Source organism: Cygnus olor, chromosome 2, assembly GCF_009769625.2.
Source record: "Cygnus olor isolate bCygOlo1 chromosome 2, bCygOlo1.pri.v2, whole genome shotgun sequence".
Taxonomy (NCBI): Eukaryota; Metazoa; Chordata; class Aves; order Anseriformes; family Anatidae; genus Cygnus; species Cygnus olor.
In genome coordinates this window covers 111,175,925-111,199,508 of record NC_049170.1, presented here as the reverse complement: position 1 = coordinate 111,199,508, position 23,584 = coordinate 111,175,925, and positions in this window count along the sequence as shown.

The window sequence follows — 23,584 nt, the reverse complement described above, 5'->3', positions numbered from 1 at the left end:
GAAAACATATTCGTAATTTTTATGACCCCAGTGCAGCAATGATGCATTTTTTAAAAAACAGAAGAACATATAAAGGAATTATTTTGTAGCAGGATTAGGCATCATTACTCACAGCAGACATACACATTTGAACTCATTAAGCCTTTGGTTTGTTATTCTTGGTATTTCAGAACATGTGCTCTAAGTGTCTCTTGGTTCTTTCCAATTCTGCTATATAAACCCCCTTAAAATTAGGCAGGACTAGGCCATAAAGCTCTTGATCTTAGATGTTGGGGCCAGATTTTTCCCTGCCTGTCAATCTGGAGTGAATCTGCAGGCAAAGGGCTTTTTTCTTCAGCTTGGATGGTCCAAAAAATGCTGAAGGGATGATAAGAAAGGTGGTAGGGAACAGCAGAATGGGTGGGTTGCAGCAAATGGAAATGTGCAGCCTAAGGTTCCCATTTGCTGTTCCATACTCTTAAAAAAATAAAATTAAAAGGAAAAAAAAAAAAAAGAAGAAAAAGAGAAGAGTCTGGGTAGATGGATGGATGGGGCGGGGAGGAAAATGTCAGAGCAAGCCCCTGGCTATTTCTCATTTAATTTCACTCAGTGGCAACATGTCAAAACAGGGAGAAAAGAAGAAAAAGGAATATTGAAATTTTGAGGGAGGGGGAGGATGTGTGTGAAAAATTCCATAAAATGTGGTTCTGTTTTAAACCCTGCTGCACAGAAACAACTTCAACATTTTCATGAGTTCTTCGCATTATTTTTTAATCCTTTCTGCAGATGATGCTCTTAAAGAAAACAGGCCAAGCCCCAAATGGTGCAAACCCCTCTAAAGACTTGTTACCCAAGGACTAACTCCAGAAAACCTGGCAATTAGACATGGGGATCAACCTCAACCTTGGTGTAACTAACTCCACTGACAGCACTGGCTCTGCACTACAGCAGAAGCTATTCCCCCGAGAGGCAGTTCTTATTTTAAGAAAAGGATACTGAAGCAAAATGGAAGCAGAACCCAGTGAATGGCTCCATTCATGAGGATGGAAAACTTTCGGTAGGGTGGACTGGACCCTGAGCTGTCACTGCTGCTCTTTCTCCTTGGCCTCTTTTCTTGGAGAGGTTTTGGAAGAAGGGGTCATTCTACACACACAACTAATTCCCCACTCAACATACCAGTGGCATTACCCGCCTCTGGCCTCCCACACGCTGTCATACCCTTATCAGGACACTCACACACATGCTAATGCCAGGACCCTTTGGTAGCTTCATAAAAAAGCAAAGCCATTCTTATGAGTCAGGATCTGGTAACGCTAAGTTCTGGAGAAAATGTGCACAGACAGATAAGCACGAGGCTAAGGATAGTGCCTGCCTTTTGGGACTGCCTCTGCATTAAAGTCATCCAGAAGACAAGCTGAGAACATGAAGAGATCTGTGGGCTACTTTTACAGGGTTGGAAGTCCCTAGAGCTTCATAGGATGATTGAGTTGGAAGCTTTGAACCCAAATCTACATCTCCCACGAGTTCCTTAAGCCACCTCCATCTTAAGAGTTTCAAAGCTCTTTGCAAAGAATGAGTTGATCCTTGTTTGCTCTAAAGGCCATTCGGTGAAAGCCATGTGTCCCACGTGGTGAAGGGAAAAAAGATGTGCCTGACCACATTTCCATTACATCAGTCTTTTCCTGAGGTTCACCTTTCCTTTTTCACTGCTCACTGCTTCATACACCTGACTCTGCTGTTTGAGCACTCAGGTTTTGATGTACCTGGATCAAGTTTGGTCTGTCTGTAGAGATTTTCAGGTAAAAACTGTGAATGCAGATTTGAAAGTTTGCTCTGGAAATTTGGCCTAGGAGGTGTAATTCTGCCTTAACAGAGCTGACAACAAGGATGAGGAGGAATGTTTCTTTTGCACGCTGACGGAACAGTTTTTCCTGAGAATGGAAGTCCTCTGCAGAGGTTCACACAGTGGATGTGGTTTGGGCAGACAAATAATATTCTGATACAATCATTGCCTCTTGTGGGCTAAAAAATGAAATACTGGATAAGATCCCACCTCCTGGCTTTGCGCTTGTCAAGAATAGGATCTATTAGTCTTTAAAAGAAATAATAATAATACATGGTAGCCAAGGAGAATTATGTGAACTGGCATCTAATCAACGTTTCATGGAGGTTTTCTTTTTCTTTTTTCCCACTTCATTTTTTAAAATTCTCAGAACTGTCATTAGCAAACAAGATTTTACTGTTCCAAGCTTCCCTCACTTTCTCATGCAGGGACACTCCAGTCCTCTGGACAGATTTGCATTCTTCCTTTTCTTTCTTCCTCTTAGGATAATGGTCTGTATCCTCCAGAAAACAGACTCCCAGAGCAGTAGTGTGCGAGAAATGGGAAGACTTCTTGCCACCTGTAGAAAGCTGGGCCAGGCAGATCCCCTTCAGTTTGCTGTCTTTAAAATCATCTGTCTGCATCCTCCAACTGGTCTTTCAATTGTGAGGCAAACCCCACCCTGAGCAGCACCAGCAGATGCCACCCCCTAGCTGCCTCACAGCTTGTGTTGCCATTTGGTAAGTCAGGCAGTTCATGTCTGTCTTCACCTTGTTGCAGCAGTGTAAACTACTACATGAGATGATGAGCAAGCTCCGACCTCAGTGGGTTTTCAGTGATGGCACTGTGGTCATGGGCTGGCCCTAATAGTCTGGTAAATTGTACATCACAGTGGGAACAGGTATGGCTGATATGTCACCATGCTCTTTGGGTCCACTGGCATTTCCCACACAGGGACAAAAGGTTTGCTACTCATGCAGCCTCTGGCTCCAGAGCTGTCCTAGTGTCTTTCCAACCCAACCTTCTTGCAGCTGAGCCTCAGTGACATCCCAGAGTTTCCAAAGACACTCAGAGCTGGAGTTGATTTATCATACATGAACTGACAGTGTTGCTGTCCGTGTGTGACTCCTAAAAGAAGCAGAAACCAGTTGTTGTCTGGGCAAAAGCCAGGTTTCTGACTGTTTTCATTTCTGTGTGACTAATTTCCTTGAAATGTAGGCCATGCTGTTGCTGATGGTCTTTTTTTTTTTTTTTTTTGATAGATAATACTTCACCTTGGCTCCAAGAAAAAGCATGTTCCTTCAAGAGCATTGAAGGAATGCCACCTATTGCTATGGCACAATACGTATTCCAAGGTAAACCTTACAATGTAGCCACAAGAGTCTATTTTGTGGGTCCAGAAGCAGCTGCTGTATATATATACATGAGTGTTCATATATGTGTGTGTGTGTGTGTGTGTGTGTGTTCTATATTTATACATGTATACACACATGTATGCATGTTATTGTGTGTATGTGCACGTGTGAAAGAGAAGAGGAAAGAACAGAGGAGCTCCAATGTTTGTTCTCTATTAACCAGGTCATCTTTCAGACAAGAAAAAATGCTGTGACCACGCCAAGGCTTCTGCTCAATGAGTTAACGCAAAGCCAGAAAATTATGGCAGTAACTGCTGTCTGAGCATGACCAGAATTTGAACTGCTTTGTATGTGTACATCGCCGTACACTTCACTTCCAAATAAGCGGCATTACAGTTTTGGGTAACACACTGGGGAAGGAGGTTGCTTGCAGTCCTGTGCAACAAATTATTACATCTTTTCCCTGAAACAATGATAGGTATCTGGGAGAAAAAACAGAGACTCAAAATGCCTTCATAGTCTTTTACTGCAGAAAACTGTCACATGACATCAGAATATGGAACACAGTATGGGGATGGGTAATAAGAAAGAAAGAAACTGGTAAGAAACTGGTAAAATGTTATGCTTAATCAACAATTTAAAAAGATTAGACCATAAATGGATAAATCCTTAGCAGACAGTCGTTTCATCAGCTGCATTGAGGCAGCAGTTGCTTCTGGAGAGAGCAGACTGAAATGATTCCTGATCCTTCATTTCCAGTGGCTGAAGCTATGTTCTGATTTCTGTGTGAGAAGATCCCACTGCTGATAATGTGCAGCTCCTCCACAGTGGGTGACTGAAGTCTCGTACATCTGGCTCTCTCCTAACAGTCCTGAAAGCCCATGTCTCCTTCAGCAGCAGCAGGTGCACCATGGCCTCTTTCCGGCCTCATGACCCCTGAGCTAGATCTCCTGTTGAGGCTGTGTCTGATGTATCCTCCCCAAAGTGCCACCCAAAGGGTCCTTCACCATGATCAGAGACGGATGGTTGGATGGCTTAGGCGTGGATGCAGCATGCTTGTATGATTTAACTGTGTCCTTCCCCACTAGTATGACTTCTGGCATGGGGTCCTTACACATTAGGAGACCAGGGAGCTGAAGGTACTGCCTTCTCACGGCATGGAAACAAAGACAATTTTTTTCACCGAAGTGCCTCTATACCTCTCTTAGACTCTCAGGAGCTGTTTCCCAGCATCTTTGTTAACCTTAATCTTTGATCTTCAACACTTGACAATGAACTTGTTTTTTACTTTCATTTGATGCATCATATCTAGCACCTACACCACTCCCAAGATTTAATCTTCAATAACCTTCTATCTTCAATAAACATACTGAAAATATAATTATATAATCTTTGATTTCCTTTTTCTGGTCCTTCACCTCTTTGCTTGTCTGTTTATCTTCTCTATCAGCTATTTAAAATACTGGTGGTATTGTTATTTAGCTGCCCAAGTTACGCTCTGCAACCTTTATATAATTTAAGGGCTTTAAAAATTTGCAAGTAGACTGGTCAGAAAATAGCTGTCCCATCCCAAGTTTATTATTACATGCTTAAATATATTGTCCCAAATGAGAAAGGCTGAGATGGAAACTCCATCATAGGACCTTGAGGAGTTGTCCAAGTCATGGCAAGTTAAATCCTTGTTCAGAACTGGGGGTCGTAACGGGGCAGACAGGGCTCTTGAAAGAAGCTGTCTGAGTTACATCATTGAAGATATTACCCCAAGCACAAAGCAGACCCCTGGAAGAAAACAGGAATATTAGGTACTGAAGTGACAGCTGTGGGGACAGGAATCTCTATATCAGTTCTCAGGCATTTGTGTTTTGCCAGTGGAAAACAGAAATGGCCCCCTTTATGAAAAACATCTTCTCTTGTTAGCCAAATGTCTATTTACTTCCAAACAGTTTCAGTGGAAGAACCCTTACCAGCCCTACGAAAAAGTGATGATTCTCTCCAAAATGTTTTAAGAAGGCAGATAAGCGTAAACTCAAGTACAACAGATAGCAATAAATGGCCTGTAAGAGGTCCACAACTCTTGGTTGAGTTTACAGACATGAAGTGTAGGCTAGTAGAGTCTGGAGAAGATGAAGGAAAGGCAGAAAGGAGAGACATAGATGTGAAAGAATATATTTTTTAAAACACTGAGTCAAACTGAGAGCATGGGGACCTCAAGGCCAAATTCTTGATTGACAAAAGCAGTGTGAGCCACATGTCAGGCACAAGTAGATCAGAGATGGCCTGGCTCTGCTCTCCTTGCACTGATATGAAGCAGGAGTAACCACACTGAGGCCAGTAAATAGGTTTTAGAAGAGCGTCAGAGCAGTGCCAGCAGATTTAAGATTGTTTAAGGAATAATGGGGCTTAGAGCAATTTCAGCTCTGGTAGCTGTGTAGCCTGCGTATGATGGTAGCTTACATGTCAAAAGGACAAACGCAAGGGTGTATCAAGAAAGCAATTAACAGCAGGGAATAAAATAAAGTATTGGGAGGGCCAGCTTTGCTCCACACTCCCCTTTTGTCCCTGTTCTGGACAAATTACACTTGCTTTTCCTTTCCAGTGACTGCTATGTTGACGTCCGTAACATCAGCGGCGGTGCATGAACTCGTAACATCAGTAGTGGCGTAAGCACTGTTTAGTTTGGCCCAAATTACAGGACATTATAAAGAAAAGTGAAAAGGAAGGGCTGCTATTTTTTTTAATGCAGTATTAATTGCTTCCCCCCCCCCTCCCAGTATTTTCTAGAGAGTCCCTCTTGCAAAGCCCAGGATTAAATTTCGTGTTCAGAGTTGTAAACCAAGATACCCTTCGGCTCTTATATTTTTTATTCTTGCTGGACATATCAAAGCATTTCGATCAGGCCAAGTCACTGAACAAAGGAATGCCAAAGTAAATAGAAAAGTTTAAATTACTACAGCAAAGGGACCAAAATTTCAGCCAGGGCCCGACTTACGGGGATTTCCAAGCTATTCTACAGGGCTCCACTTTATAAATTTTCTGGATTTGACTCACCCATCAATTTTGATTACCCTGCTGATTTATTTCTGATTACCAAGGTCATCTCTGCATTTAAAATGCCATTTATCTTGTCAGAAAGCTGACCGATGGGGTTTTTCAGAGACTCGGGCCGGCCTCCGGCTCTCTCTGCCTCGCCGCTGCTGGCAGGGAGCCTGCTGGCCTCCGCTGCACCAGGCGAATCGTCGGGTGTCTGATGGGACCCTGCTCTCCCGACCCACCCTGAGGGTTGGAGGCTGACGGGCATCGGCTCCAGCCCCCTGTTTTACCTCCTGGCGGGTCAGCAGGTTTTGGTTTTGCACCCAGACATTTGTTATGTGCTGCAAAATAGACAAGGTTTAGCTTACTTGTTGCCTCACACTTTGGGCAACGGGGTCTTTATCTGAATGCGTTCATTTACCCGAGCTAATAAATATTTTTAACATAAAGTATTACCTCCTTTGGGTTTTTGGAAAGTGACCAAAAAATAAACACATCCGTTTCCTATTGTTGGTTCGCAGATATTTTTGGGCCCCATCTTTATTTTTAACCCTGAATTTTTGCCCTTATCCAATGGTGGAAAAACATTAGGAGTCAACAAGAAAGCACATGCAATAGTAGGGAAACCCTTACTTTTGAGAATCACGTGTTTTCTCTAGGTGGAAAGTTGTGAATAAACAAACAACAACAAAAAACAGACAGAAGCTGCTAACAAGAACATTTACATGTTTCAGCAAAAAATAAATTTGACACAAGAGAAGAAAAAAAGATCACACAGACATTTCAAAATCTTAGTGTTTTCGAAAAAAAAAAAAAAGGCAAAATAAAAAAAGAATTAACAAACCTGAAAACCTTGGTGGCATAAATGTTTAGGAAAAGAAAAATGCCCCAGAATCAGGAAATAATGTTTGGTTTGGAAGATATTTACTGCCTGCATATGAGCAACCACAGTTTTTGTGGCTCTGTAGACCAGATGAACCAGCACAACATGTGCAATCCGTACCTCTACCTGCAGGTAGAGTGTAGAGTTGGAGCTGTGCTCTCCACAAAACCAAGGGTTGTGAACAGGAGCAGGCACTTGCTGAGCAGGTGGTGGTTACCAGCCAGATGCTGAGGAGCAACTGTCCAGGTAGAAGAAGACACAGGAGCTGTATTTGCTTGCTTATATTTGCTTGTTTGTAATGTGGCCCTTATCTTTTGCACTGGGAGTGCAGCAGAGCCAGCAAACCCTGGAGCGAAGGAGTGTCTCTGCATCCTTCTCTTTCTTTGGAGCAACATCCAGAGAAAAGCCAAACCCTGGCATGACTGCATAGATGGCTCACAACGTGCTTGAAAATGCCCTTAGGAAAGACATGCCAAATAATGGACAGGATGAGGGTTATTTGTTCTGATAATTGCTTGTGTCCGAATTTGCCCAGTTGTGAGCCCAATTTGTGTGATTGCAAGGTCATTGTAGGGCTGGCTCTTCACTATGCCTCACTAGAAAGGATTTGTCCCTGCTTTTAGGAAGCAGACTTGGACTTTAAAACTATTTGAGTAAACATTTCTTTAAAACAGCTTTTTTTTGTTGTTGTTATTTTGTTTTGACATGGTGTGGGTTTCTTCCTTCCCTGATTTCTCTTTTTTGGAAATGCCTTTCCTGAATGAGAGGAAACTACTGACAAGCACACTCTAACAAAGGGTTAAGCAGAGTGGTCCTGCCATTTGCACAGTTTCCCACTTAGCAGAGAGGAGGGACTGATCTCTGAGCTCAGCTTCCTCCCTAGGATTTCTAGCAGCCTCTCAGGACCTTCACCCCTACAACTGCTAAGAGTTTTTAAGACCTTTTCCTGTTGCACACGGAAAGCAGAGTTGATTTAGCTTTATTTTCCTTTCCTGAAGGAAAGACCTATTTTCTAGCCCCTGGCTGCTTTTGGCCCTTGTATTGTATCACGAAAATCCCATCTTTGGATCAAGAGGTACAAAGAACAGTGAGGCTGATTAGGAACTGAAATGATTAACTCGACTTCATCTCATTGAGGAATTAGGATGCAATAATAATATCAATACAAGAAAATACTTCTTCATGCCTTTATTTACAGTGTCAAAGAGTGAGAGAGAACAAGTGATAAGCAAGTGAGAGGAGATTACGAATACAATACACAGGCCTAAATTGAAACATCATTTTTCACAGGAAGGAGCTTTGGCAGGGCTCATGCTGTTTGTGATGTAGTGTCTCTGGTCAGCCCCAGTAAAGTTGGCTGCAGTTTCTCAGAACCTGTCTTTTGAGACTCAGCGACTGCTTTTCTTCCCACAGATCTGATTAACCTAATTGCACATTTTCTTTAATTATAAGATTGGAGGTCATTTATCTGCAAATAGCCTGGAAAAAAAAAAAGTATGTTGTTTTAATGTGGATTTTTATTATTATTTTTTTAATCCTAGTTTTACTAAGGTGTTTGACTTTTTATTCTACTGCTTTCAGCTACCCCATTTTGCAAGGGCTAGGCACTCTGGACCTGACACATTGACAGACCCCTAGGGAGCTTATGGGACTGCTTCATGTCATCCAGCCACCGTGAGGAAAACCTAGAGCTGAAGAGATCCTCCTCCAGCTCCAGTCTGAAATAAGTGAACTGATGCTTTGCATATTGATGCTTTTCTAACCCCCCCTCAGACTGGCCTGCTGACCAGAGCACATGGGTCAGGGAGAGCCTGTAGGATAAACAACAGTGTGGTGGGGACCAGATTAGGGGTGCCCTCCAAGTTGCAGGTACTTTGAGGTGAAATCTGAACATTTGGGGATATCTTACTACCACAAACTGACATGGGAAGCCTCCCTGTAACACACCATGTTGACACACACCATGAAACTCTTACCAATGTTTCATGCCAAAGGCAGAATTATATATGCTCTTAAATCTGCCTTAAAGATCAGCTGCTGGATGTTTTGCAAAGTTGGTGGATGTGGCAGTAGTGGAGCTACAAGCCAGCACCAGGGGGATGGCAAAAGAAAGCAGGTTTCAGTTATTGCTTAAATTCTTGCACTGCCAAATCAGTCTCAGGAGGGCTCTATCACATTATCCCTGTTCATTCGCTATATAAAATAACAAGGGCACACTGGGCATTCAGGGCAAAAATTCCCTCTCACTCAAGTCAGTGAAAAATGCTCAAAAAAGGCTAGGAATTAATGCATATGTCAGGGGTGAGATGGGTGAGGAGTAGGGAAGCCTCTAGAGCTGTGGTTTAGGGGATTTCCTTGAGCAGTGGACAACTCATCCAGATCTCTGAATGCTTGGTATATCCTCCATCCATTGCAAAATGAACAGCTTGGAGGACAATAACCCAGGGGAGCAATCAGTATTTCCACGTGCTATCTGGCACTACGCCTACTGCTGATGAACACCACAGGGTATTATTTAGCATTCAATTACCGTATTTTCCTGTTCATTGGTTCTCCATCCCAATGATGTGGCTGTGGAAAGATGCATGCACAACAAAGACTTTCCAATTTGGCTTGGAAGGCAGGGGTGGCCATTTTGTGAGTTGTTCCTGATGGGAGATGGGCTGCTTGAGGTTATCACTGGCGATTGTGCAGTGAGTGACTGAGGTGGAGAGCCAGGCTCAGGGTCAGTAAAAAAGAAGGGATGGAGAAGCTGATCTGGATTGTCACTGTAATGGCACACCTGGCTGCCCTCACCTTCCTGCTCACTGTTGAGGACCCCTGGACATCTGTACAATGGATCTGGTCTCATGCCATACTCCTGCCTTCATTTCTGTGGGCTTTTTCCATTCCTCTGTGTGTGCCATCAGCACTCACCAAAGAGATGTCATTTTTTTATACTCCATAGTGGTGTCATTCAGCTAAAGAAATTGGGATCCTGTGGGGATGCAGACATGTCGGTGGAAGCTGGGGCTTCCCAGCAGGCAGGCGGGCAGGGAAGAGGTTAACCACAGAGCTGGGCAGAAGAGCCACCGGGCAAAAGACGTTATTGTCTTGTGTCTGGATGTTTTAGCGAAGAGCTGTCGTGAAGCCTTACAGAGCTGAGAGGTCCCTCGGTGGTTCCTATGGCTTTAAAGTGCCCAGGATGATTTAGTGGAGGGGAGGGATTCCTGATCAGAGAAGTGCCTTTTACTTTTTTTTTTTTTTCTTCTTCTTCTTTTTTTTTTTTTCAACATGTCGCTGATCAAAGCGGTGCCAGGGAGGCTAGGAAGAGCAGGATCCTAATGGATCAGCTGTGTAAAACATGTCAGCAGACAAGCCCCAGTTCTCAATGTGTCTCTCAGGGAACAGCTCACAGATTAGAAAGAAAACACACACACACACACACACACACACACAAACCCCCCTGCTGACCTTGTGTCAAGGTTAAGTGTTATTTGGGAGTGATTGCAATTGCCTTTTTTTTTTTTTCCATATAAAACAACAACAAAATGTTTCTCAAATATCCAACAATAATTCAAGAAGCAATGGGAAGATTTATACAAGTTAGACAATGACCTATTTGAGGCAAACCAAAAACGGTTGGTAGAAAAGGGCAGTGGACTCTATTGTTATCCAAATGAATCATACCCCCCACTTACAGACAGGCTTCTCTCCCCACTACCCTTACAACCACGTCATATCTTGATGTACATGACCCTGCCACTGTTTCATTTTGGACAACTTCTGGCAAGGTGCAGAAAAAAGATTTCTTATTTTCTTTAGTAGGCAACCCATTGAAAGGGGAACCTCGTGTTTTAGAGGGGGAAAAGAAAATGGGAAAATTATATTTACCAGAGACAGAAAGAAGTACTTTTGAAGAGCGGGGCAGTAAAGAAAGTAGCAATTGTATACATGCATAAAAGGTGGTTTTACATAAATGTTGAGAAGAGTGGTGTAAAATTGCCCTGATAGTGCTTGCTAATCCCTTGTTTAAAATAGGCTGCAGAGTTATGCAGGAATTGTATGGAAAGAAATACTTTCTAATACTGGTTTAATAATTTTTAATTTTAACTCTAATATCTTCTAATTCTTTGTTTTTCCTGTAGCCCGAGTGGAAATGCCATGCATGTAAGCTGGGTAGTCAATACGAATCAGAAGTGCCCATAGCAATAAGAACAGCTCTGCTGTTGAGTCCTAGTTTTCCTTGTGCTCACAGGTCCTCGTTTCTAGTGGCCAGGTGGCGTGGTGGCAATGAAAAGCAAAATCTTCTCTTCCACTGCAAAGATACAAACGGAAGCTTTACTTCAGTTTCAGGCGGTCATGCCATGCCACACCACAAAGCAGGAGCAAGGAGGTGATCTGGTGCTCCCACTGTAGACTGGCAATCACTGCAGGTTTTGAGTCCAAGTGTTTGTGGAGACCAGGTCTTGTTTGCGTGGGCTGACTCCTTGGTGCGAGGCAACGACTGTGTGCTAGCCTGCACAGGCAATTGAGGTCTTTTCAGAGAGAAAGTATTCTACAAATGAGAGCCTTTAACAACCATCTTTCCCCTTCCCTCCTGTGAAGATTCACCCTGCAGACAAATGCCACTGAATTTGCCACCTTTAGAGACAGAAACTCCAGCAGGGCATTTCAGCTGCTCTAAGACCTCCTGCACCACGTGCCTGTTGCATTTATCCTGCCTGCAACTAGTGACAAGGAACAAGGCTGAGGTTTTCTGCCAGCCAGCAAATGAAGAGAGGTAGTTTTTGATAAAGTAGCTGAAAACCCAGGGTTACATAAACAAAGAAAGAGTTCACTTCACACAAACATCAGCATTCCCACTAGAATAAATCTGTAATGGCAGCTTTCATCTCAGACTGAGATTAAATAAATAAATAAATAAATAATCACAAAACCAACAACCCAAAACAGCCTGTAGAAATATACACTGGTATGTAATTATTTGCTTCATATTTTGTACACATTAAGTATAGTGAGATTTCTTACGAGGTGTATATGATTTATGTTTATGCCTTTCAGTGTATCTCATATCTGTATACAGTTTATAGGTTTCTTTTTTTACAGCTTTCCTGTAGTTCAGTGTATTTTGTTGAGTTATGAACCTGGTTTATCTGTGGAATGTTCTCCAAGCAGCGCTGGGAGGAGCGCAAAAGGCAAAATCCCCCCTGCCCCTTCAGGCTGGGGCAGTCCCTAGGGACATTTATGCTCTGTGGCTACACACCACAAACTGGTCCTTGGGGACACGGGATGGAAGGGATGGAGGGGATGGCCACGGGGGACTGTGCCTCACCCCCTGCCCAGCCTGGGGGGTGTGAAGGCAAACTGCATGTATGTGCATTGTTCCGGATTTAAAGGCTCATGGGGTGCCAGGCTGTCCTGGGCCTAGTGGTGCTGGTGGACACCAAGCTGAACATGAGCCAGCAGTGTGCCCTTGCAGCAAGGAGGACAGCAGCATCCTGGGCAGCACTTGGCAAAGCATCGCCAGCAGGTCAACAGGGGTGATCCTTCTTTACTCAGTGTTGGAGAGTCCACACCTGGGGTTCTGGGTCTAGTTCTGGGCTTCCCAGTACAAGAGGGACATGGACACACTGGAGACAATCCAATGCAGGGCCACAGAGATGACGAAGGGGCTGGAGCATCTCTCCTGTGAGGAGAGGCTGAGAGAGCTGGGATTCTTCAGCCTGGGGAAGAGGAGGCTCAGGAGGATCCGATCAGTGTGTATAAAGACCTGAAGGGAGGGAGCAAAGAGGTCAGAGCCAGGCTCTTTTCAGTGGTGCCCAGTGATGGGACAAGAAGCAATGGGCACAAACTGAAACACCAGGGATTCTCTCTGAACACCAGGAAGCACTTCTTTACTGTGTAGGTGACCAAGCACTGGCATAGGTTGTCCAGAGAAGTTGTGAAGTGTCCTCCTGGGAGATCTTCAAAAGCTGCCTGCACAGGATCCTGGGCACCCTGCTTGAGGCCCTGCTTGAACAGAGGTTGGAGCAGGTGACCTCCAGAGGTCCCTTCCCACCTCAGCCATCCTGTGATTCTGGGCCAGGCTTTCTCTCCAGGATGTGTTGTCATACAGTGGCTGGAAATTTGGAGCCAGGGTCCCATGCCTCTGGGTCACTCTGTGGCAAAAAGTCCCATTCGTCCTGCTCTCAGAAGTGCAGGGTCAGCAAGGGTGAACAGCCACTTTGCTCTGGTCACTCTTCCCTGTAGGTCTGCTTCAGTCACCTGCAGAAAAGGTCAAGTGGTCTCGGGGAACTTTCCACCTTGGGGTGGGAACACAGTGCCTCAGTCTGCCAGGCACTGGGGACTGCCTGCAGTTCGAGGCAGCGATCCATCAGATCCCTTTTGTCTCTGCCTATAACACCTCCCTGCTCCACCACTTGGGTATTGGCCTTTGTGCTGAAGATGAGATGAAATCCTGTAATTTTTATTTTTTTTTCCATCATTTGAATAACCTCCTTTCGTGTAGTAATTGGCACTGTATGTTACACGTGAACAATGTTGTACTCTAACAGCAACTGGAGACCAATTCACCAGCCGCTAATCTCTATTTAAAATGTAGCTTTATCACCACAGCAAACACATTGACTATAAGTGATCACCATGAACAAATAAGGAGAAGACAGATGCTCCCCGTTTCATATCTCTCTCCAGTCCTGTTTACAGTTTAACCAGTTTGCCACTTGATCTTCAACCTCTGAATAACAATGCTACCCTCAGTATTTCCTACTTAGCTAAAAATAAAGCGACACGCCTTTCTAGTGCATAGGATACTAACGGTTGCTCTATGCGTCCAGATAAAGCATTTGCTTGCTCAAAGCACTTTTGCCAAAGCCTCTTTCATTTATCAAGAGGCTGGAGGGATTCATTGCTCCAAATAAATGCAGCATGACAGCCCTTCTTCCAAGCAGGAGCTAGCAACAGGCAGGCCTGAGAAGGTCTGCGAGCTCAGTTTGGTTGAGATCGTCAGAGGAAATTTTGGATGTGGAGATGGACTTTGCTTCAGCCTCTCTAGGTGGCACAAGGTGGCGTGGGACCTTCAGGCCATGGTGGCGGAGACACAGCCTCCCAGCCCTCGTAGCAGTCCCCCTGCCTCTGGCCTTTCCTCTCTGAGACCACTCTGCTGATTTCAGCAGAGGCAGCGGTGATTTACAGCAGCCCATGTGAGAAGAGAGCAAGGATATACATCTGCAAATGAAGGCTAATGAGATGTTAAGATTAAGAAAAGCCAGGAAATTCCAGAAGTTGAAGCTGCAACAGCACCATTGGTTCTCGTGCAACTTGGTGCATATCCTCTCTGGATGGCGGGGGCCCTGGGGGGGGTTCTGGCCAGCCTAGTGCCATGGCATGAGAGGCTGTGTACATGACTGATGGCTTCCCTGCAACTGAAGGAATTACCCCTGTGCTGGGCAAAATTATACCTCTCATGGGACTGTGGAAGCAGAGGTTGTGCAACACCCCAGAGGCAATGTAAGGAAGATGGCCAGTGACAGAGGGACGCTGTAAACATCAGCACTTATCTCATCTTCAAAAGGGCATAATCAAAGTCTCACTAATTATGACCCCTATCACTGCAAAACCATCAGTAGCCAAATTATCATTTCTTTCAGCATGTGATCCCTTGGGGAGTGGGGTAAGGGGAAGGAGGAGGGTGCACCAGCAATCACAGTAATCGTGGCAAAGAAAGAAAGCACTGGCTCGGTGCCATGGCTGGCAGAGGTGGGCAGGGCACTCTCACTACTCAGACCACTCAGAGGCATGGCTTTGGAGCTGGAAGTGTTGGGCATAAGGGATGGAGATGAGTAGTGGTGACCAGAAGCAGAGCTCCTTTAATTCCCACTCATACGTCATGTAACAGCACTGAGGCCCTGAGAGTGCCTTGATGTTGGGGTTTACAGCCCATCACTTTCTGTGACTGGTGTAAACATGGCAAGCAAGCCTTTGGTTTGAGATCCCACCCAAATGCTGGGTGGCAACAGCCTTGTGACACGGCTGGCATTCAGCCTCAGAGGATGGTCCCCCTGATTGATACTGGGACCTGTGCAAAGACGCAGCCCCAAGACATAACCTCCTTCTCCTCTGGTTCCACACAGTCTCTTAGAGGAGAAATATTGCATCCTACAAGACTTCCCCTTGACTTTCTGTTAACCTGTTACCCAAGCTTGGTTGAAGACCAACTTTGTGTCCAAGAAAAGAAATAGCTCAGCAGCCAGAGGGGTGTCTGTTCTCCTCCTCTGTGAAACGCTGCATGGAAATATGTGACTTAACCTGACCCACAAATCGAAAGATCATCCTGAAAACAAAAGCTGAAAATAAATATGCAATTCCTTTGATGCACATTTTTTTCTTCCCATATGGGAGAATTTGTTTTCATCCTGAGCTGTTGCTTTTAGGGTTGGGTTAGTTCGTTCATGTAGGTATGAGCAGGAGTACGTGCACGTAATAAAATTGCCACCATTTTTTTTTTTTTGTAGATAAATATAAATGGCAGCTGAATGATATGTGTAAGAATATTTCTGTTGGCAGACATTACTGACACATTGCAGAGCTGGATGTTTTACAATGTTTGCTCAAACCAGTTCAGCCCCTGGTTGACTGACTTCACTCCACCGACTGTGACAGACCTGTGCCTGCGAGACCCAGCTGAGGAAGTGCTAGCTAGGTGCAGGTTTAGGGCACCAGGCACAACTCTCCAAAAGAGTGGAGAAATACCTGCTCTAAACAACCAACACAAACTTCTGGGCTATGCAGGCACTGTTACTTCCTATGCACTTGACTAGCAGTACACTGGAGACTAAGACACCCATGGAAACATCATGGCCATTGGGTGTAGGGGGACACAAGGGCAACTTGAAGGCTTTTTTTAATAGCCGCACAACACCCATATGGCTAAAATGATACCTATGCCTTTTTATTGACATGGGAGTAAGCACAGCATGTGGTTTTAGGATGAGCTGGCCCCCTGCTCCCAGTAAATGTTGGGGCAGCATAAGAGGAGGCACATAGAGATTGGGAGGTTGGAAGTGTGTTAAAATACCACTCAGATGGGCATAATGGGATCATGAAAGCTAGCAGGGATGCAAAAAGAAACTACACTTTAACAGGGTAATTTGATATTGTGGCAGAAACCTGACAAAGTGTTTGTTTTAAGACACAAATAACTCAATATTAATTGAGAATTAAGAAAAATTATCTTAACAGGCTGGTCAAAGAAGGATCAAGCAAATATAAATTATCTGAGCATCGACAATGAAATGTTGTTAGTAACAGGAAAGGTAAATCCACAGAGGTGGCTGTGAGGAGCTGTGGGGCTTACAGCCCCCTTCTGCCCTAGGTTTGAGGATGGTCATGTTTTGTTTTTTTTTTGTGCCAGGTCAGAGCCCCCTCTCTGTGCACATGGGACCAGGGACTGGTATGTGCTTTCCAAATGAGATGTTCAGCTAGCTCCCTGCAAGGCTTAGGTACCATGGAGGTGGGTCCAGTGGGACCAGACAAAGAGGAAGAGAAGGAAAGGTGGTATGTCCAGAGATGCTGAGGAGCAAGCCTTCAGACAGACCTTCACACATCCATCCCCCGGCCCCTGGTTATTCATGCCCAACAATGTGACGAGACCCTGTTTGGATGGGGCTCAGCAGATTCCGATGACATTTGTGATGCCTTATCTCCTCCCTCCTTTGGCTTGGCCTTTGAACACTAATCCACCTCCTTGTGCAGTCTGCACCCCTCTTCTGCCTTATCTTTGTTTGCCATGGATGCGTCTGGCTTCAAGGATTTGGGGAGCAGCATCCTTGCTGCTCAGGCCCTTGCCATTCCAGTACTGAGGACACACAGATCTGCTATTTCCTGTAGCCTTCCCCTAGATTTACCCACTAAATGACTCGGAGTTTTCCTTCCAAGAGCGAAATTCTGGTATTAAGCTTTGATTTAGATCTTTTTTTTTTTCCTTTGTATGTAAGTGTATTTATTTGTAAAGCATTGCAGTACCTGAAAGGAATAGATAGTGTGAGAGACCCTTTCTGTACATACCCCCAAAACATAGGTATTTATTCCCCCTTGCACATGCACATGCACTCCAGACCGGAGTTCAACAGCCCAGTCCAGCGTTTAAAGAGACTTGGCCTCCAAAGGCTTTTAAATAAAATTTGCTGTGTGCATGTGTGGTGTTTTGTTTTTTTTCTCTACCCCACATCTTAGGAAGGATAGCAAATGCTTCTGGCATTTCACTGCTGGATTGCTTGCATATTTGCTTCAGGAAAAAAAAATATAAAATGTTTGGCATAGTTTTCATTCAAAAAGGAATCCAGTGCCGGATCCAAGCATTGAAAACAAATGTGTGGCTTAACTGTCATTTACTCCAGGATCATGGGAACCACTGCCTGGCTTTCCCAATGAGCAACCACTAGCCCGCTCCTCCACGGGACGGGGAGCACGGATTTGGCAGGCTTGGTTCAGCTTGAACATCGTGGCCGCGCCTGCGGGTGACAGCTGGCGGGCTGGTGTCGGTGCAGCCACATCTCTGATGCAGTAGCTCTGCCACAGGGTTGTCACAGGCATCTTGTGCTGGTGAAAAATCCTCCCCTTGCCTTTTGGTGTGTCCTCATCGGGTGATGTGTATCTGGATGAACAATGGGAAGCGTCACACTCACCCGCACAGGAAATCGCTCTCCGGCTGACGGCAGTGATGGAGAGTCTTTCTGTGGCCAGCAAGTCATTTTTGGGGTGCCATAAGGGATGGGAAACACCACCACCTGGGTCCCCACCTCCCTACAATGCGAGGATGCTCTCACAGTGGGTATGGGCATCATGCCCTGCCCCTGTGTTCCTGCTACAGCATTGCTCCCATGGAGGTGATCATGGAATTAATTACCTCTGGGCAGGGATCGGCTAGTGCCTGAACTCATATCCAAGGGTGGTGAAGCTGGAGATAGCTTCAGAGACATGGTGATAAAATAGAAATCATGTACAAAGTGAAAGGATCAAAGCCCTAATCTGAAGTGTTCAAGTCAGCTCGCCATGCTGGGTGTTCCTCCTGGATGGGAGATAACCCATTTTCCAAAGAGAAGAAGTTGGGCAGAGAGGAAAAACTTTGGGAAAAAAAAATCAACAACAACAAGAGTCAGCAACTCCAGAAAGCAGCTCTTAGTCTGTCTGTTCCAGTCTGCAATAAAGTCATCCCTCTTAATTCCCAGCGCATATTGTTCCTACCAAAAAGCAAAACCTTAGGAGGAAATCACATCAGTGAGGGGAACGCCAGCTCCTTTGTACTATTTTTCAACCCTGCCTTGGGAGCCAATAATCTGTCATCCCTTGAATAAACAAGCACCTTATCATATCACAAACATTTATTTAACCCTTTTCTCCTGAGCTTTTACCAGCGCAAAGTGGCTTGGGGGGTGGGGGGGTAGCCCTATCCCTAGACTACTCTGGCAGAAAGGACAAATTTCCTGTGTATTACACCCAATCTGTAAAGTGTCAGGCCGCCCTTCTTCAGCCTCCATGAAATGCAGCAGCTTGAATCCCTGCATTTCACATCATGCCATCAAATTTTCCTCTCCCCCCCCCTCCCCGCCGCTGTCCCTCCCCCGGTACATTAACGCCTGCCTCCCTGGAGACATACCCTCGATTCCATCTGAGGGTCTACCCAAACGGAGCCAGATTTCATTTCTTGGAGGTTGGGGGGCAGTGGCAAGGGAGATGTTACATTTCTTCTTTTAACAAGAGGCTGTGATGAACAGAGTTTTTGATTCCAAGTTGCTGAGGTTTTTTTTTCTCTCTTTTTTTAAAAGATATTCTTTGACTCTGACATCATCAGAAAATGGAATCGACAAAGTATGTACATTTCTTCAGCTCCCACATTATCCATGTTCTCTCAGTGGATGTTTCTTGTTTTTCTTTTCCAGTGTTGCTCCCACACAATGGGGCCAATTTTCGTTCAGGACAAAGAAAATATAAACAGAGCATGGATTTGGAATACGAGCAAGGCCTCCGAGCCTGACGAAATCTTCAGCCATGGGGAAGGGCTATGTTATGCTAACCATCTGCCAATAACATTGGGCTGATCAAGTGCCGGCCAGTGTCTCCTCCGGTTGCTTTGCTAGTGCCTCCCGTGAACGCTGACGGCTAGGACTCGTGATATGAATTAAATTCTTGATTTAGACTCTTTGGAGTCGCTGAGCATCTGAAGTGCTTGCATTGCAGGTGAGGCCAGGCGACAGGCTGTGCCTTTTCTCCTCGGTAGCAGAGTGCAATAAATACTGAGCTCACCAGCCAAAGTCCAGCTGCCGGAGGAGAGCAGCTCCACGCAGAAGGGAGAGTTGGTTACTGGAGAGTCGCACTGGCCTTCCACACATGGGCCTTGGCACGTAAGCCTCACAGAAGTTTGTGAATTAATACACCACATTAAACAGAAATAAATTACGCCCCTCACTGTTTCATCTTCCAGCTCAAAACAAAGATAAAAGCCTAGTGTTCAGCCGTGGAGTAAAACCTGCTCTTCCAAGCAGCTTGGGAAGCCCATTTCTTAAAGGGCGTTTATTATTTTAGGCAAAGTAGCTATGTTTGCTGCCTGTGGGTAAACCACAGTGTGTGAAAGTGTCCCCTCATGCAGCTCCACAAATGACTTGCTCACACTGGCCTGGACACGGGCCAGGCTGGGACGGCCGGACCGTGGAAGAGCGGGCAGCTCCCTGGGGCTGCCAGAGCATCCCTCTGCCGCCTGCATCCCCGGGCAGGGGCAGCTCCCCCAGGCACCCAGGGCATCTCTGTTTTCATTGGAGAGTCTCTGTCACAGCAAGTCACCCAGGTCTGCTTACATGGGCTGTGACTAGCTGATTTATGCCAGGAGAGTTTATTTATTAAGGGTGATATAAACTGACTGCAGTAAGGGCCCCATATCTCCAGGCTCACCAACTGCAGCTCAGAAGCTGCTGGTAAATGCCCCGTGAAACATTTATCTAGATAAAACAGTGTTCAGCCGTCAGCAGATGAACTTCATTCACGTTCTCTGAATCCGCAGCTTGCCAGACCTTGTACTGGGTTACAGAGACATAAGTTGGCTTGGTAAGAGGCTGAAGTATACAGAAAAATTCTGCCCCTACTGAAATTACCAGGACTTTGGTCCAGTGGATCTACTTTGGGTCTTCTCTTGTGACTAACACCCTGGTCTGAGATCAATGGGCTAGAATGAGAACTGACCCAGGGACAAAGAAATAAATGTAAGTGATCAACAACTCGGCTTCCAAAGGGTATTAACAGTATTAAAATGGTGTCTCCTAGCTCTTTGCTTTTGCTTAATGACTAGCATAACAGTAAACCATTTGCAAGTTTTCATTCTGTCTGAATATTTTTTGACTCCATTTGTTAGGTAAAACAATATCCCTGCAGTCTCTAAAGACCCGGAGGAGGACTCAGCAAAGAACAGGGCAAATGAAAGCACCTGGACAAGGCTGGGTGACTGCCCACCAGAGCCTGGGCTCCCAGACTGTACTCCACAGTGTTAGCACCATGGCAGCATTTACACCCATCATCGCCTTCGAGTCATCTGGCCTGAGTGTGTGACTGGCAAATGCAAACGTGGAGAAGAATCCTAAAAAAATCATCCTATGGTGTCACAAGGTGACACCACAAAATAGTCCTAAAGAAAAACAAAGGCTTTAAACACAAGGCTTTTTTTTCAAACCATTACAGAGTTGTTTTTGTTTCCGTTAGAGCCACTTGTTCTGAGGAGTTTATAACTCCTGTGAAACGTGTAGTTCTGGGATGGACCCTCATCCTCAGTTCAGGAACAAAGATTTTTTGTCATTAAAAAACAGAAAAGATCAGCACAGCAACACTGAGAGTATACGGACTGGTTGTGGAGGTGCCTTTGGAATAATTGTACAGTTTTCCTAATTTCAGTTTCTGAACAGCAGTTTGACATCGCCTCCTTTATTCATTCTGAAATGGAGCAACGCAGGGTACAAGGACCTGTCCCTCAGGAGCTTGCAAAACCAAATTGCACGAAGAGTCATTCTCAACTACTTAATCAGCCTCAATATTGCAATAAAGTGATGAAATAAGAGATTAAGTAGCCTCGGCCCCGTTTCCCACTCCCACCACGTGGCGGGCCAAGTGGAGCTCAACATCTCTCTGAGAGATCGGAGGCTGGTGCCTGGCACGGAGCCGTGCTGCCTGAGATCACACACTCCCAAATACCACCTCGGTGCAGGGCTGGGGAAGAAACTCTGCTTCAGCAGGATGCCAGAGTCCTCCAGGAAGCTGATGTAGAAACACCTCTGCTTGTCCTCCACCACCTTCTCTGGTTAACACCAAAGCTCTTTTGGTTAAATCATGTTTATGTTGCAGCTTGATCACACTGCAGGAGCAATTGTGGGCCCACCAAAGCCCCTTACAAATGGGTGCCTACCAGTCTTTTGAGGTATCTCCCCATCAGGGCTCTGCAAATGCCCCCATGGCCTGTGCCATGCCACACGCGCTCCGATGTCCAGCTAAGAGCAGAGAACACCACCAGCAAGCCAGACACAGCACTCAGAGGATTAATTGCAGGTGTTTCCTGTCTGCCACAGAAAGCTGGTGCCCTGGCAGACAGTTGAACAGCTTTGAGGCATGGTGTGCTTTGCTGTGCTGGAACAGTTAGTCCAGGGGGGGCTGCCACAGCCCACCAGGCATCCACAGGCATCCACCAGGCACCACGGCTGCAGGGCACACACCCAGCCTGTTGGACATCTGCAGTTTGTAGGTTGGGCTCCCTGGAGGCCATCTCAGTCTGAGCCCTGGCAACATTGTCTTGCTCATGATTGTCCACCTTCTCATGCTTGAGGTCTCCTCTGGGTTGTTTTGCAGTTAGGATAATAATGTGGAAGCTGCTAATACATCACCTCCATTGTGAATAGTCCTTAGGGAGTCTCATACATTTCTGTCTGAGACGGGGTGGCTGCCCAGAGCAGCTTCTCAGCCCTGCACCACTACTTACTGCCCACAGAGGGGAATCAAACCCTGAGCTGCAGTGAAAACAAGCTCTGGATGGGATCTTTGCCCTGTGTGGCCCAGGATAAGTCAGAAATAATGGCGCAAATCCTCAGTGCCAAACATATATTCCAGGGGACTGGCCCCATGTCTTCATAAATTAAGCCAAATCCCTCAACCTAAAGCACTCTGAATTCAAATCACGGGCTTAGGTTGTTCATCCATATTCATCTGGAGAATAAAAATGCATTGCTTTCACCCTGAATATTAATTCGATTAATTCAGAGTCCCAGACCAAATTTCTGTTGACAGCCCTTGCATACTCTCTCCTTCGCTTTCTGCAAATTCCTAACCAGTGACTTTGCCAGCAGTCATCCCGCCTGGAGCACAACCTCCAGTGCTTAACTGTCTAATTGCAACCATTCCTGTCAGGAAATCACAATTAATTAGGCTGGCGATTGCAAGTTTGCATGGATTTGGGGTTTGTAAGCGTTTCATCCAAGCCATGTTAAGCTAAGGAGATGTCGCGGAGGCAAGCCAAGGGGGCTGCAGGCTCGGCTCCTGTTGTATCCTAGTAAGGGAATCCTCACACTGCAGCAGTCCCACTGGGAGGCTCAGGCTCAGGCCACCGAGTCCTTCTTATCACGGCTGCCTGCCAAATTCTTCTTAGGAATAAGTGTCACTTTGTGGTACCTCTATTTTCCTTCCCAATAAAATAATAATTTGGCAGTGCCTGAGATGATGATAGTAAATCAGTGTAAGGCAGCAGAGGTTACCGATAAATTCAACCTATTTATCAAGCAATGTCACTTAGCTATGCTAGCTGCAAGCGGACATAGGCTACTGTACTCTTAGTTTGCTTCAGAAAGGGAACTAGGTAATGTTCTCAGGAACACAGGGAACGAGGTGTGTCTTCATCAGAGCAGGGAACTGCTGGGACCTTGTGGACCAGTGTGGCATGGCCTGGGCTGGCTGCAGCCTGAGGGAGAAGCAGGCATCCTCCCTACTCCTCAGAGCAGAACACCAAATTTTGGACCACCCTGACGCGATCTGTCGTCCAGCACCCCCAAGGCACTTTGAGCCTCTCAGACTTTCAGGCACAAGTCAGTATGGAGGCCAGATTGCTCTGCCCATGGGCTATCCCCAAGTGTCCTGCAGATTCACGCTGGCAGATGGTTTCTCTGCTGTGCTACAGAAGGACTGCATGGATGAGTGTCCCTAAAGATCCTGGTCTCCATCTCCTTTTTGGTCCTGCAGGAACATCTACCTGATTCCTGCTGAACCCCTAACCCTGCTGTAGGATTGTGGCACCAGGGTGAAGATCCTTTTGAAAGTTAAGGCCCGAAGTCTAAACTATATGTGCAGATTACCCCCTCTGTATGAGTTTTACAGTGTAGGAGAGCAAGATTTTCCTTGAACTTGGGATAACAATTTTGATAGAAATCCCCCTCTTCCACTTATGTCTTTCTTTCACTTCTCCTTACATTTTCCCATTATATTATAGTGCTTTTCAAAGCGAGAACAAACAGG